At 53.7% G+C, this 15,526-nt stretch overlaps 1 protein-coding gene across 1 annotated transcript in view; it reads right to left on the bottom strand.

The window, feature by feature from the left end:
• Nucleotides 1–13,519, bottom strand: part of CPT1A (carnitine palmitoyltransferase 1A) — a 61,435-nt gene extending 47,916 nt beyond the window's left edge. The window contains exon 1 of the mRNA XM_087422516.1: nt 13,431–13,519. The gene's annotated coding sequence lies outside the window, so the exon portion shown is untranslated. The remainder of the gene's footprint in view (nt 1–13,430) is intronic.
• Between the last annotated feature and the right edge of the window lie 2,007 nt (nt 13,520–15,526).

Below are 15,526 nucleotides of genomic sequence, written 5' to 3'. Positions count from 1 at the left end.
GGAGAGGATGGGATGGGCACACCTGGGAACTGTCAGCACACAGAACCTGCGAGTTCTGCTTTGATGATTTTGAAAGAAAAGAGCGAGTGAGCAAAACTGTATCCCACTGGGCATAAACTTAGTTTAGTGCAATCTGCAGAGCATTCAAGAACAGTTACACACTATCTAGCAGGCACGGAGGAAAATGCTGTGGTCTAGCCAATTTCGAAGAAATAGATCCCATTTTTGAAAGGAGCAAGATCTCTAAGCTTGCTACTTAGAATGTTGACCAGGGCACCCAAAGAAACAGCTCTGAATCCACTTCTGGAGGTTGTAAGATCCTCGCGGAGCCTCAAGGTTGACTCTTAACCCCTTCCCCATCAAAGCCTTCAGAGTAAACAGGAGGCCGAGTTCCGCATGGCACGTGTCGTGGCAAATTGACTGGCTACCCTTTCAGTGATTTATAAGATCTGTCAAGGGCTTTATACAGAACATGAAGGGATTATTAACGGCAATAGATTAAATATAAATATAGTATTTGTAGCCAATCTATCCAAAGGTATGATTGCTTAGGAATCATAAAAGTAAATGGCCTTGTCAGAAGTCTCTGAGTTTAACTAAGGATTTGCTTGTTTTGATTGGTTCAGACTAAGAACCAAACGTTAAGAGTCCCAAATGCCCCCCAAAATGGACAATTTGGTTTTTTAGTTTTGCAGTAGCCAAGATGGCTGCCCTGAGCCAGCCTCTCCCTCTTTGAGCCATAAGCAAGAATTTGTGAACAGGACAAGGACTCCAAAAGCTCCCTGTGCAAATCTATTTATTTATTTTTTGTGAGGAAGATCAGCCCTGAGGTAACATCCATGCTAATCCTCCTCTTTTTGCTGAGGAAGACCGGCTCTGAGCTAACATCTATTGCCAATCCTCCTCCTTTTTTTCCCCCAAAGCCCTAGTAGATAGTTGTATGTCATAGTTGCACATTCTAGTTGCTGTATGTGGGATGCGGCCTCAGCATGGCCGGAGAAGCGGTGCGTCGGTGCGCGCCCGGGGTCCGAACCCGGGCCGCCAGTAGCGGAGCACACGCACTTAACCGCTAAGCCACGGGGCCGGCCCCTCCCTGTGCAAATCTAATGAGCGAAAATTCCACCCACAATCCTGGCATCCACAGCCTCACGCTTAAAAACATTTATAATTGTAATACCGCCTCCTGTAGCCATCAGGGACATGCAAATCAAAACTGCAGCAAAATACCACTTCACATTCATGGGGATGGTTGATCACAAGTGCTGGCAAGAACGTGGAGAAAGTGGAACCCTCAGGCACTGCAGGTGGAGACATAAAACGTTGCAGCCCCTTCGGAGAACAGTCTGCCAATTACTCAAAAGGTTACACACGGAGTTACCACACAACCCAGCTATTCTACTCCTAGGAGTATGCCCTAAAGAATTGAAAACATATGTCCACACTAAAACTTGTTTGCTGATGTTCATAGCAGCATCAGTCAAAAGAACAAAAAAGTAGAAACCACCCAAGCGCCCTTTCACCGAGAAATGGGTCAATAAAATGTGGTCTCTCCATAAAATAGAATGTTATTCAGCAATAAAAAAGGAAGGAAGCCCTGACACAGGCTACGACGTGGGTGAACCTTGAAAACGTTCTGCTAAATGAAAGAAACCAGACACAGAAGGCCACATAGCGTATGTTTCCATTTATTTGAAATGCCCAGAACAGGCAAATCTACAGAGACAGAAAGCAGAGTAGTGCTCCCAAAGGCTGGGGGTGATGGCTAAAGGAGAGGAGGCTTTCTGTTCGGGGTGATGAAAATGTTCCAAAATTTATTGTAAACTCCTCCTTTCTTCCCTAATGCGCGCACCCTAGTCTCTATCCACACTAAGGACTCCTGCGAACAATCCTTACCTCGTGGCTTTAAGGAATCACTGTTAAATATTTTTTAGGTGTCATAAGGTATTTCAAAAGAGCTGCTATCTTTTAGTGATACATAGTGAGATATTTACCAAAGCAATTTTATCTTTTATGGGCTTTGTTTCAAAATCATTGTCAGTGGGGGACATGGACTGGCCATGTGTGAACCGGTGATTTGGGGAAGTTGGGCAGTGGGTCCATTAGACTAGTCTCTCTCCTTCTGTGTAAGTTTGTGATCTGCTCTAATAATTTCTTAAAATACATTTAATGAAATACAACACGTGTCCGCTGAAGTCGGTGTGAAATCTCACCCTTGGAGAGCAACTTTTAAAGCTGCCCAGACCTTTCAAGTGCTCCACACGTATCTCACCCGTTAGCCACACAGATCCGCAATCGAGCGTCAGCAGACAGCCAGCCAGGCCCCGGAACCCACGTGGAGACAAGATCAAATCAGGAAGGGCAGAGGTTTCCAGGGCTGCTGCCATCCACAAGCCTGCCCTGGCATTCGTCCAGCGGGCCCGCAACACGGAAACACCTGCTGGACCCACCCAGCTACACCTGGTGCAATAACAAAAGAGGGAGAGCAAGGCTGCCTGTGGGGTTACCGCACCCTCTGCCCCACAGCATCCTTGCAGGGACTGCCACCTCTGCACCGGCCTCAAAGCACTCACCCCCCAGCTCCTACCTTACCCTCAGGCGGGTGGGGGTGCAGCCTGACCACACTGCCCTGCCTCTCCCACCTCCTAGTCGCCCCGAAACACAGCCAGAGTAACTGGTGAAGACACATCTACCATTGTTTCCCAAAGGCCAACCACGGCCCCGGGAAACGAAGTCACTGGGCCAGAGGGTCCCTAATGGCTCTAAACCTGGGTACCTTTTTCTTCAAATAGAAAATCAGAGGATAAAGCCATTGACCCCCCTCTTCCTCCTCATAGCCCTAAAGGGTGGAGGGTTTCCAGACCAGAGCGTGAACACCATGGTGAGAATGGGCCGAACATATCCTGCTTTGATTGACACATCTTCCCAACAGAAAGCCAACTTGTCCCTCAGGATGCGACACCTGCTCAAGCACATCAGATCAGCGGGCCCCCAGCTGGCGTAAGTGCCTGGTGCTGGACCAGGACTGGGGCCACCTAGGAGCGCCCTCCCACCGAGGGCCCATCCACCTGCCTCGTGATCAAACCACCGCCAGATGAAGTAGCTGGGGCTGGGGGCGGGGGAAGGAGCAACCTGCTCCAGGTGGAAGGATGCCAGCCATTAATAAATTCAGGCACAACTAAGAATATGAGGACCTCACAAAAGCCCTGTATTATATATACAGCGATTATATATACTGTTTTCTGTCTTCAGTGTTTTAAATCATGAGATACTGCAAACACAGAAGAGCAGAGAATAACACCAATGCACCTGCCTGGAATGAACAGATAGTAATATTTTCCCATATTGACTTGACTGCCCTGTCCTCAACTCTCCGCCCCCCAGGGTAGCCTGCCCGGAGTCCCGGGGCACGCCTGCCCAGGCTGGGCACGGTGGTCCTGTCACTCTGTCACTGCAGCTGGGAACCCCAACACGCTGGGAGAGGAAGGCATTGGGGCCAACTGGCAGGCCGGGCCTGTGTCTGGATCTGGGCCACGGACACTGGACAGCCTCTCCTCTGTATCCCTTCCACCTTCCAGGATGGCAGCAAAGGGCATGGCGAGGCCCCAAGGGTCAGAAGAGCAGGCGCCCCCACCTCCTGGGCTTCCTGGGGCCAGCGGGGAGCTCTGCCATGTCCCACCCACGGTGTACAACTAAACCGTTACTCGAGGTGTGCCCGCCCCACTTCCAGTTTCTTCCTCCTGGAGGTCACCAGCCGTGTAGACGGTCTTACCAATGTATCAGCCGCCACCACTAGCCCCTCTCTGGCTTCTGAGCTGGGGGTCACCGTGCCTCTTCCAGCCCCTCTGCACCCACAGGGGCTGCCCGGAGCTTCAACTTCTACCTGCACACACACAACCTCGTGTTTCAGGCACGTCTCCACTGATGCCAAGACGAGCCAACCGAAAATTAGTCTCGCCGTCTTTGCCACACCCTCTCCACTATTTTTCTTCCTCTAACACTGCCACTGCCCGCCACGCCCAGGCACGAACGGGCTAGGGCTGTCCTCACCCCCTTCCTCACCCTTGTGCTGGGTGCAGGCACCGGAACCTGCTGATCTGGAAAGGTCCGCTGGCCCCGAGTACCAGCCTCACCTGGGCACCTACCCACGTGGGTGGAGAGAGCTGGCTTCCCTGGGGACTACATGTGCGTGGCATGACCGCCGGGGCCCGCCTGCACGGCTGAGCGTGCACCTGCGCCCCGAGTTCTCGGATGAATGGCTAGAGGAGAGAACACTGCTACCGGCAAGAAAAGCAGAGAAGGGGAGAGAAAGGTTGCAAAGAAGAAATGAGAAGAGAAAACAGAGCCGGGTGAGAAGAGAGCTAAACTCTCTCTTCTGTCATTCACTGTTTCCTCCCATCATCCGAGTGACTACTGACTCTGGACGAGAATCCTGAACTAGACGAAACAGCGACAGCAGAAGCACCCTCTGGGAACACAGGCTGGCTGCTCCTCCCCCAGAAGGGCTGGCTGGGTGACAGGAGAAGGCCCCTTGGGGACAGACAGCTCGGGGGTAAACTGGAGGCGGCCACTTGCGGCAGCAACCTCCCAGCTGCTGGGGAGACGTCCAGAAATTTATCCAACATGCTGAAGACAAAAGCCATCTAAGTGGTCTGGGATGCTGCGGGCTGTGGACCCATTTATTCCCCCCAGCTGTATGGAAATCATCTCTGGCTGTGTCAGGTGGAGAGCGCCCGCCTGGAGCCCCACCTGACGGAGAGCTCACGCAGACCTCCTAGCCTGAACACACCTGGGATGCGGAAATGCCCAGGCTGAGCGTGGAAACCATGTGATGGTGCTGCTTTAGAAATCGTGAGGGCCACTAAAGGAGAGAGCTTCTCCAAGATCCGAGCCAGAGCACTTAAGCATCTTACGGTAATCCGCTCTCAGAAAAACACCAAGATCCAGAATAAGACACTCCAGCTGAGAACAACGGCCTATTTATCACAATTTGTAAAAGTTCACACCTCTGGTCTACTGCACGCCTGCTCCCCACATCTTCCCAAGCTCACTCCCCAGGTCACCTCGGCCTCAGCCAGGCCCACCGGCCATGACCATTTGCCTGCTAACTCAACTCACAGCCGGGATGCCCTCTGGTCTTTTTCGATTTCTATCTTCTCCTTGCCTCACACCTAGCTTGAAGCTCCCCTCTTCCAGGGGCCCGCCTCTGAACCCACATTCCCAAAGCACAAGTGCAATTCTACAATTTTACCTGCACCTGCTGGCAAAGGACTTTCACTTGTAAGTTATTTGTTTAATCTCCCAGTGTAAATTGTAAGCGTCTCAGGGACACAAATCCGTGTTTAATATTCTGAATCAAATCCCGAGGCCCAACGACAGCTCCCCAACACCGAATGTCAAATGAACAATTTGGGGGGGAAATGTTGCAGTATCTCATTCAATTTTCCTAAGATTACCTGAATTTTAAGAACTTTGCCCAATGCCTCCCCCCAAAATCCTTGGCCAGTCAATTGGTCTGTACTTTTTCAAACGCGTTCACGTTGTCCTCTCTCTCCACCATCACTTCCTTTTAACCAAAAACCTCTCTCCTCAGAGGTTAGCGACCTGCACATCGTAACACAGTAAGACGGGTCCTGTTTCCCTCAAGACCCGGTCCTCTCGCAGACAGTGCCGAGTTGCCCTCCTGGAATGCCCCCCCTACCCCCCACCGCCACACCACCCCAGGTTCTGTGACAGGTGGCAGCTAAGGAAAGGAGGTGAAAGGTCATCATGATGCAAAGAGCAGTGCCGATTTCAAAACAGGCCCCAGGGAAAAGTGAGGTGTGGAAATCACCTCCATAATATAAAACAAACAATAAAACTTGCCATGTGACAGTGTTTTAGGCCTTTATGGCAACCGAGTTTTATAGCAACCGAGATATGTAACGAACTATGTGCCATCAGAGGTCTCCCAGCACAGCTCTGAAATCAACAGGTAAGTAGAGAGCTACACAGGTGAGCAGGTAGACGCATATGTAGGTAGGTGGGGGGGGTAGATAGACAAGGCATACAGATTAATCTTTGTGCTGTTAACAATGAAGATATAAAATGTTCTTTCTACCAAACTCTGTGGCATACGCTGGACAATGTGATCCATATTTTACCTTCATTAACCCACGTAATTCCCACCAGAACCCTAGGAAATGGGTACTACTGCTATCTCCATTTACTGATGAGAAGACCAAGGCATGGATATCCAGAAACTTCCCAAGGTCACAGCCAGCAAACAGCACAGCTGGGGGTCAGACCCAGCTCCAACTCAACACTCATGTTTCTACTTATCAAGTCAAGTGGTAAGTTACTCCACAAAAAGTCCCACTTAAGATTGCTAAAGTTACATCAGAGACATAAAGTTAGGTCACTCTGCTGTAACCAAAATGATGTGACTGCAGCTGGCAATAAAACTACAGTAACTACAAACACGACGGGTGCCAACTCTAAAATTATTTGCATGCCCCAGTCTTCCCGCTAGAATTGCACAATTCATGCGCACACAGGAGCTGGCCCTGCCTTTTATTCAAATCCAGCCAACGGAGGCCTATCTCATCTAGGGGTAAACAACCGTGCTGGAAATCCTCTGAGAGAAGGTCACCCACAGGAAGCGACAGCTTAGCGCAGCTTGAGTACCAGGCAGGGTCTCCAACAGCACAGGCTGGATCCCTCATCACGAGTCTGGATGACACTGGGGCGCCACTCCCGGAAAAACTCTGGACACGAGACTCTGCAGGCAGAGGATCTGTAGCATCGTTTTCAGTGGAGGGCAGAGCAGTTATCTAATCATCTATAACATATTGTTCCATGGTCTGGTGACCAACACCTGGGATGGTTCTGCTTGGCTAAACAAAGCGGGCTCTGCTCTCCAGGGCTGGCTCCACCTCGGGGAAGCCACGTTCCTGCCCTGCATGACTATCAAGGTGGCACCCAGGCTGGCCTCAGCACTGCCATACCAGGCACTTCAAGGTAAGCACCAGGAACGTTCCGGAAGGGCATCACCAGCCCAGGGGTCTCCCTGAGACCTGCACGTACAGCAAGGTTCTTGACTCTTCTCAGGTCCCGTCTTGGCCTTTAGTATTTAGTATTCTTGGGACCATGCTGACGATTAGGGTGAGAAGTTAAGTGTGGGCAAAAATCAGCAGTAACGGGAAGCAGAAACGGCTCCCCCCCACTTTCGTCCCCTTTGCGCTCCACGAGCCACGTCATTACTCACTTGCGGACGTGATTCTCTGTAACTGTGCTCTTTTTCAGCACAATCGTGTTTTTTTCAGTAAGCGTGTACGCGAACAAACGCAAATGATTATTTCCCTAACCTGATGGAGGCACCTTAGCAGCGAGAATGTGAGACTCAAAACTCACTTTATGTTTTTGAGAGGGCTTCATGTACAAGAAAAGGGCAGGAACTTTCATTTACCAAAGGCTGTATCTTGTATTCATGACTGCACATTCACTATTTGCATGATTTAAACTGGCCCACAGTTAATTTCTTGCAGGGAAGTATATCATAACAAACCATTTGCGTGTACGGGATCAATATGCTGAGTCAAGGCAGGTTATTGAGTGAATTCTGAATCATCATACTCTTTTATATGGCTCTCAAAAAACAACACAACTTTTGCCTCCAAAGGTACTGTAAAAATAAAGCAAATTCAAATTGAAGCCTTATATTGCGCCACATCAACAAGTAATGGCTAATCAGACAAATACAGAGAAATGCAACCTTAGCAAGAAAGAGAATTGGGGAAAAGGTCATTGAGGATCAGATTTTTGTAAAGAAAATACAGAATGTCTGGGCAGGCCCCAGACAGGTAGCTGTGCCACCTACTCTGGTGTTTTCCCTGGATGCCCTCCCAGAAGGACCTGCCTCCAGCCTTGCCAACATCAGCACAATGGAATGAGCAAGGGCTGCAGGAAGACGCACGCATCCGCCCAAGAGATTGCCTAACCTCTCCTCGTACCAGGATGCTGTTCCCACAGAGGTTCCTAAAACCGTGGCGGGCGGGCCCGTATTCCCCATGCACAATCTTCACCTATGCACCCAGAAGTGCAAATGAGCTTGTGAAACCACACGTTCCAATGTGGTGATTGCTGAACGCGCTCGTATCCACAAAACCCGCCTGCAGCCAGGGTATTGTTCGCCAGAACCTGTATTCGTTTCGCACCCTCAAATCTGTCCTCACATCTGGCCTCTTACTGGATCCTCATAAAACGCCTATGAGACAGGACGACAGGTGTCAGAGGCGACACTTTACAAGAGGAAGTGGAAGCCCATCAGTGTCACATCCAGCGGGCACCGGGGTGGGGGTGATGCCAACACCCAGGCCCTTGGCCTGCGCAATGTCTGGGAAGCAGCCTAGAAAAGAGAGGGAGCCCAGCTTCGGAGAACACAGATCCGCGTCCGAATTCCAGCTGTGCCACTTCCTCAGGGGCGTGTGTGCCTCTGAGCAAGTGTCATCACCTTTCGTAAGATCTGTATCCTGGCATATAAGGTACACACGATACCCACACCTCACATCAATTGAAGGAGGGCAAGCGACAGGCCCAACACCACACCGGGTCTTTATTTAACACGGGAACACATTCTCTGTACCTTCCCAACTGTACGCATGTGCTGCCAGATCGTCCTCCAAGAACGTGGATTTCCGTCCTTCCTCTTTCCACCGCCCCACGCCAGCACCTGACACCTCGGCCAGTCGTCTCTGACACTTAACTCTCGGCAGTGTTGCTGACTTATTTTGAGCCTGCCTTATTGTACCTTATTTTCAAACACAGGGTGTGTTTGAAAAACCACAACTTGGCATGTTATATCTTTTTAAGGACGGTAGAGGAACTGACATGGGAAAATCAGTGATAAACGCATAGTTTTCTAAAGGAATTATTTCATAAAAAGCAAAGTCTGAGTTAAAGCCTATGACAATTTCTTAAGCAAGGTTATTTTGTGTTTGTTTTTTTGTGTGTGTGAGGAAGATCAGCCCTGAGCTAACATCTACCAATCCTCCTCTTTTTTTGCTGAGGAAGACTGGCCCTGGGCTAACCTCCGTGCCCATCTTCCTCCACTTTATATGGGACGCCGCCACAGTATGGCTTGCCAAGCAGTGCATCGGTGCGTGCCCAGGATCTGAACCGGTGAACCCCGGGCTGCCACGTGGAGCGAGCACACTTAACCCCTTGCGCCACCAGGCTGGCCCCTGTGTTTGCTTTTAATACAAATGCATTATTTTTTAACAGAGGGGCAGAATTCTAAAAAGAGGGAATTAATCTCTAACTTGACCCCTCAGAAACCCAATGACCCTGTCCTGGAAGAGCTTACCCTCAACCAAGGGGTCATAACACAATATGCTGAATGCTTTGCGAGGGCTGGGGATCAAGAGCCATGGGACTCCAGAGGAGGCCAGGACTGGTGGAGGAGGGGCCGCTGACCCTTGATGCGGGGAAGGAATGAGCCCACTGGTCTCCAGTCCACAGGCCCTTGACCACAGTAATAAGGGGAAGCAAGGTGCACGGAGAGGAGGGACCCAACAGCTTCCTCTGCTCCTTGCTTCCTTCACAGGAACTTCCCATACCGCAAAGGACCCCCCACCACATCAGGAGGCTGCGGCAGTCCAGGAGAGAAAAGTTGCTCAAACTTCTGTTGCTCGTTCAACACACATCCGAATGCCTGCTCTAGCTCACGGAAAGGGGGAGGAAGGTGAGTTTAAGAGCCATTTAGGAAGCAGAAGTAGCCAGCTGGGAAGAATCCAGGATGACCCTCAGGTTCTCGGGATGGGTGGGTGAACCACCGCATGGAGAGTATGGAAGATTCCTTTCCTTTTTACCTGAAGAACATGGAGTCCTCCAATTAGCCAATAATTCTTGGGAAGTAGGGCAGAAGCTGCGCTATCTCCCAACCCTCCACGGCGGCGATTACCTTACTCTACACTCCGGAGACACAGCTCACTTGGCAGCACAACTTCGTTCAATTATTAACTTCCAAGAACATTCTTGGGCATAAAAACAACCCACGCAAAAGTAAAGGTGGACATTCCCCAGAACTGAGCTCCTAGTCACCTTACCCAAAAAGGTCAAGTTGGCTTCAGCCCAGGACCTGCTGGGAACCCAACGTTTCCTCGAGGTAAAAGGTGAAGTTCATCAAAAGGCAACAAAACATCAGAAATCAACAAGCAGAAAACCTTACTTAGATTTTTTTTTTCTTAAACATGCCCTGGGGCCTGCCCGGTGGCATAGCAGTTAAGTGTGCTCACTCCACTTCAGCGGCCTGGGGTTCAGATCCTGGGCACACACCGGACACACCGCTTGTCAAGCCATGCTGTGGTGGCGTCCCATATAAAGTCAAGGAGGATGTGCATGGATGTTAGCCCAGGGCCAGTCTCCCTCAGCAAAAAGAGGGACTGGCCACAGATGTTAGCTCAGAGCCGATCTTCCTCAAATGCACACACACACACACACACACACACCCACAAATGCCCTGTACAGCCTAGACTATTTCTAGAATCATCAAAGAAAATGTTAATAGTGGTGGCCTCTGCAGAGGCAAACGGGGTGGAAGCCACCTCTGCATCCCTGTACTCCCGTCTGCACCCCTTTCACTTCGCAGCCTGCGCTTGTATTATTTACTTTTAAAACAGAAAAGTCCTCGCAGAAAATGCTCAAGATTGGCTCAAGGCATTGGAACAAAGTAGAGGCCTCCTTCAAGTATGAGAGAGAATCTCCAAACACACTTGAAACATACTAGCTGGAACAACAATTCTGTTCTTAAAAGCACCAGTTCTTCCGGAATTCAATTTCAGGCTTCCACCAGCAATACAACTCTGGCCTGCCAATAATAACCATGCAGAGTGACTAAACATTTTTTCCAACAAAGGAAAAAATGCACCGGATCAAACTGCAGAACCAGCCCCAGAATGGGTGCGCGTTCCTGCCTTCCCACCTCCGCGCCGCCTTTAACTTCGGGCTTCTCTTTACTTGTTCGCTTGGAACGCGTCCCGTCCCCTGGGACACCGCCAGCCACTGCGGCCGGCGCGCCCCGTCCCCGCCCCGCGCCTCCCCCCGCGGGCGTCACGTGACGGCGGAGAAAAGTAGGGGAAAGGTTACGGCGAGGCCCGCCCCCGGCCTGGCGCGTCCCGGGCGCTCAGATCCTGTTCCACCCGCCGTGCCCGGAGAGACTTTCCGGAGCGAGCTGGCGCGCGTCGCCGGCGCTGCCACCCCGGCGACAGCGGGCGAAAACGCAGCGGCTCTTCGTGGGAAGGCCGAGCTCTGCGTGGCCACCCCGGGGGACAGTTAAAAGCTGAGGGCGCCTGAGGACATCCCACCCCAGAAACGCAGCACTGCGCCCCCGCGAGCCCGGAGCGCGTCGGGAAGGGGCTCGCTGCGAAGCCCAGGGAAACATGAACGGTGTTTCTATGAATGAGCGCGCGAGGCCAGGGTTGCCTAAGCGCGGGCCCTGGCCCCAGGACGCCCCAGAGACTCAGGCTTGACCGCTCGGTGACCACGGGGCCGGGGCCAAGGGCGGCAAGGACGCCAGGCTTCTTCCCTTCACCTCCGCTTGTTTTCAGTACAAACTCGAAAGGTTATTTTGGCCTCTGCATGATACTAATGTCTGCCACTCCGATACCAAGTATGCGCGCACTCCTAAAGATGGCCCTTTTTTCTGTCTGATTCCATCAGCTGTTCAGGAGGAGTTCACTGTGCAAGGCCAGGTCTAGCAACATTTCCTTGGAAGGAAACCGGTCATTTACATGCGAAAAAGGCCCCCGGGCGCACACAGGTGGAACCACCCAAAACCTTGCCTCTGAATGCTGCCTTCAGTTCCCCCAAACACGATGGTCCCAGATGACTTACAGTTAGACACTCCTTCCCTTCGACGATAAGCATTATCAGCAACAGTAATGTCCTCATACTCACAATGTCCTCACTCACTGCAAGTCACCTTAAATACTTTGGAAAGGGGGGGTGACGCTTGCTGGCATAAATACAAGACCAGAGTCCGGCCATTTTATATTCATTTGGTTTGTGGTTCAGAAAGAAATAAACATACTTGAATATCTGGAATGACCAGAAACCGGACGCCTGTGCCAAGAAAACGGGGTAACAAAATACCTGCTTCAAATGGTGAAACTGATTTTCACTGTATTCCATAACTTACAAAGTTATCAGTTTCCTACTAAAATCTGCCCTTGGATATTTTAATAAAACATGGAACTCAGAGGAAATGAAAGTCCATCCCGAGTTGGGAGTATTAAGTCTGTTCTGTACTCAACCTGGTTAATTATTTGGAATTTTTAACTCTCGGAGTTAGAAAAGGAAATCAGCCCTCATCTTTGTTCCCTTCGGCTCTAAAGAAAGCCAACCATCGATTTACATTATAAAGACGCTGACCCAAGGCCTCGCCGAACAAAACGAAAGAACTGGCTGTTGGCTCCACGAGGGAGTAGGGGTTAGGGGCTGCCCTGCGTCGGTGCACCTAGCCCCGGACGCTCGGCTGTCAGATCAAGTTCGCTGCGATCTGGTCACGTGACGCCAGCCACCCCCCTCCACCCCTGGCGCGGCAGCTCGGTGCGACCTTGGGTAGTCTCTCCGCGCCCACCTGCCCCGGACAGCACCGCACGGGGTCATGGGGAGCCCTCGCAAGCGGAGACCCCGGCCCGGCACCCCCATCCGGTCCACGGCGGGCGCTCGGACCGCGCCGGGACTCTCCACGCCAAGGGCGTGTCCCCACCGCTGCACTGCGGGGGCGGGCGCGGGGAGGGGGTCCGCGGCGCCCAGCCGAGTCCCGACGGCCGAGCGCCCCTCTGGCTCCCGCAGGGGACCAGCCTGCGGGCTGACCGACCCTCGGACGGACCTCTAGACCCAATCCACTCCGCAGAGTAGGGTGGGATGAGGAGGAAAAGGAACCGGCAGTCCTAGTGGCCCCAGGCCGGATGCGTCCTGCCAAGACCGGAGAGCCAAGCATCCCTCTAGCTCCCGCACTGTACCTGCTCGCGGGCCGACTGACTCTGGGGCGGACCCCCAGGCCCAATCCACCCCTGGGAAGTGGGGGTGAGATGGGGCTGAGACGGGAGCCGATGGCCTTACTGGCCCCGGGGCGTCCGGCCAAGTTCGGAGGGTTGAGCATCCCTCCCGCTGCCGCACGGGACCCGTCCGCGCGCAGACCGCCCCCCGGGCGGACCCCCGGAGCCGATCCACTGCGGGGGTGGGGATTCCCCACCTCCCTCCCGCTTCGGGCTGTCTCCCAACCCCGCCATCCGAGGGGGATGCTAGGGGTGCCCCTCGGCACCCGAGCTCGGCCGGCGGTCCCCCGCCCCCGCCTCGGCCCCGGCGGTCCCCGCGCGCCCCCCGCCCTGGCGCCCCCCGCCCTGGCGCCCCCCGCCCTCCCGCGGCGCGCGGCCCCGACCCGGCCTTACGGAGTCGGCGGACCGAGGCGCGGCGGCGGCGGCGGCGGCGGCGGCGGCGGCGGCGGCGGAGTGAGGAGCGGCGAGCGGGCGCCGGGGTGGGAGGGCCGCGGGCGAGGCTGAGCGCACCGGCGCCGGCCGCCGCCGATTGGCTGAGGCGCGCGGGGCTGCGACGCGGGCGCTGACTGGGGGCGCGCAGACGGACAGGGGTGGGACCTGACGGGGCGGGGCGTCGGGGGCGGGGCGTCGGGGGCGGGCCCCCAGGGGAGCGTGTCAGGTGGGGAAATCGGCTCGCTCGGTGGACGCCACCTCCGTCTCTGCCGGGATGGGGCCTAGGGTGCGATTCCTCACGATCCTCACCTGAAAAATGGGCCAATTCATTAGGGCCAGGCCCGTAAAAGCGCTTAGCGCGGTGCTTACCTGGCTCACGCTCGCCCTTGGAGGCATTGCCCCTTATCATGCTCACGGCACCCCTATAAATAGCTGATCCCAGCCCGGGCCGGACAAAGGATCACTAACTTGTCCAGGATCACATAGCTGAGAAGATGGATGCGACACTGGGCCCAGGGCGGGCTCCTGAGCCCGCGCCCAAATCGGACCCCATCCCCCTGTGACAGCTGATGCGATCCGGAGGCAGCGTGGCTCGCGGGGCCAACACGATAATGGGAATTCTGGGGACCTTTCTGAGCCTCCTCGTCTAACTGGGATAAAAATGCCTAGTTTGCGGGGCTTTGGTAAGATTTCATGAACTAATTATTCAGGCCCCTAAAGCATAGCAGGTGTCAGGAAAGAAATGGCTGGAGGTGGGGACCGCGACCGAGAGACACTTGTGCGGGTCACTGAGCTCTGGAGAGGCATCAGGAGTAGAAGCCGCGCACCGGCCCATCCCGGGGGTCTAGGCCGGGGCAGCTGCCCGGGGGGCTCGGGGACGAGCGGGCGGTGCGCGGGCGCCGTGCTTCCCGCCCGGTGAGCTGCCCCTCCCCTATCTTTACCGAAATGTTCCCCAGGCCCTAGCTGGCGGTCCTGCATACAGCAGGTGCTGCGTAAATAGACCAGTTTTATAAACAAAGACCCGGCTCTTCTAAAGGTCACTCGCTCCTTTCGACTATGAAAAGTCCTTCCTGGCCTCTTTCTGTCGCTGTTATTTGGTCGTTGCCGCAGAAGGATTCAGAAGAGAAAATGAAAGCTGTCTCTTGTTCCCGCCCCACCACTGCCTCTGCTGCCACAGTTAACTGTTGGTGCAAACTCTCCAGGCTGTTTTAAATGAAGTCATAGGATCTCTGACAAGAGTGCCTTGTCACTTGGCGTATGTCGTGGACAGAGTTCCCTGTGGAGGCACAGAGATGATCTCGTCTTTCATAGTATTTAACCCGCCCCCGGACATTTAGGCCCCCCTTTTTGGCCATTGCAGGTACAAATAAAGCTGCATTGGCCATCGATGTGCGTCTTTGAGCGCCTGTTTCTCTCTGCAGATCCCTAGGAGTGAAGAAGCAACCAGGTCAAAGGGCAGGCATGTGCGACACTTTGCTGACATTTTGGTGCCACTTGTGGAGCTGCCCTCTGGAAAAGCTTACGAATGTCCACACCCCCTCGCGCCTGGGAGCGCAGCCCTGTCTCCAGGAGCGCACCAGCGCTGGCTGTCATCGTCGGTTCTTTTGATCTTTGCCAGTCCTAAAAGGTGGGGAGAGATCTCTCCATATTTTAATTTGCATTTCTTTAAGGTGAGAAGGAGATTTCATTCTCCTGCTGGCTTCTGTCTGGCCCAAGAGTGATCCCAGATCCCTGACCCCGCGAAGATTTTGAAACCCAAGAAGGCAGGTGGGCTGGGCCAGGGCACACCTGCCCGACGAGGCTCCCTCACACCCGCCCTGGCCGCTCAGATGTCACCTGCGCGCATCTCTTTGCATGTCGGCCTTCCTAGCCTGTGCCTCGGAAGCTGGATTGTCACCCTTACCTCAAATGCCCGTCTCTCCCCTCCCTGGAACCCTGCTATCTGCAGGACTCCTCCCCAAGGTCACTTTCTCCTTCACTAGGTGGTCTGTCGTGTGCCCCGCTGGGCTTGGCCCCGTGCCCAGTCTGTTCTCAGGGCTCTGGCCTTGACTGTGCAC

Source organism: Ceratotherium simum, chromosome 34, assembly GCF_057802395.1.
Source record: "Ceratotherium simum simum isolate JZ-2026a chromosome 34, ASM5780239v1, whole genome shotgun sequence".
NCBI lineage: Eukaryota > Metazoa > Chordata > Mammalia > Perissodactyla > Rhinocerotidae > Ceratotherium > Ceratotherium simum.
Note: the sequence above shows the minus strand (reverse complement) of the source record. Positions and strands in the feature narration are given on the sequence as shown.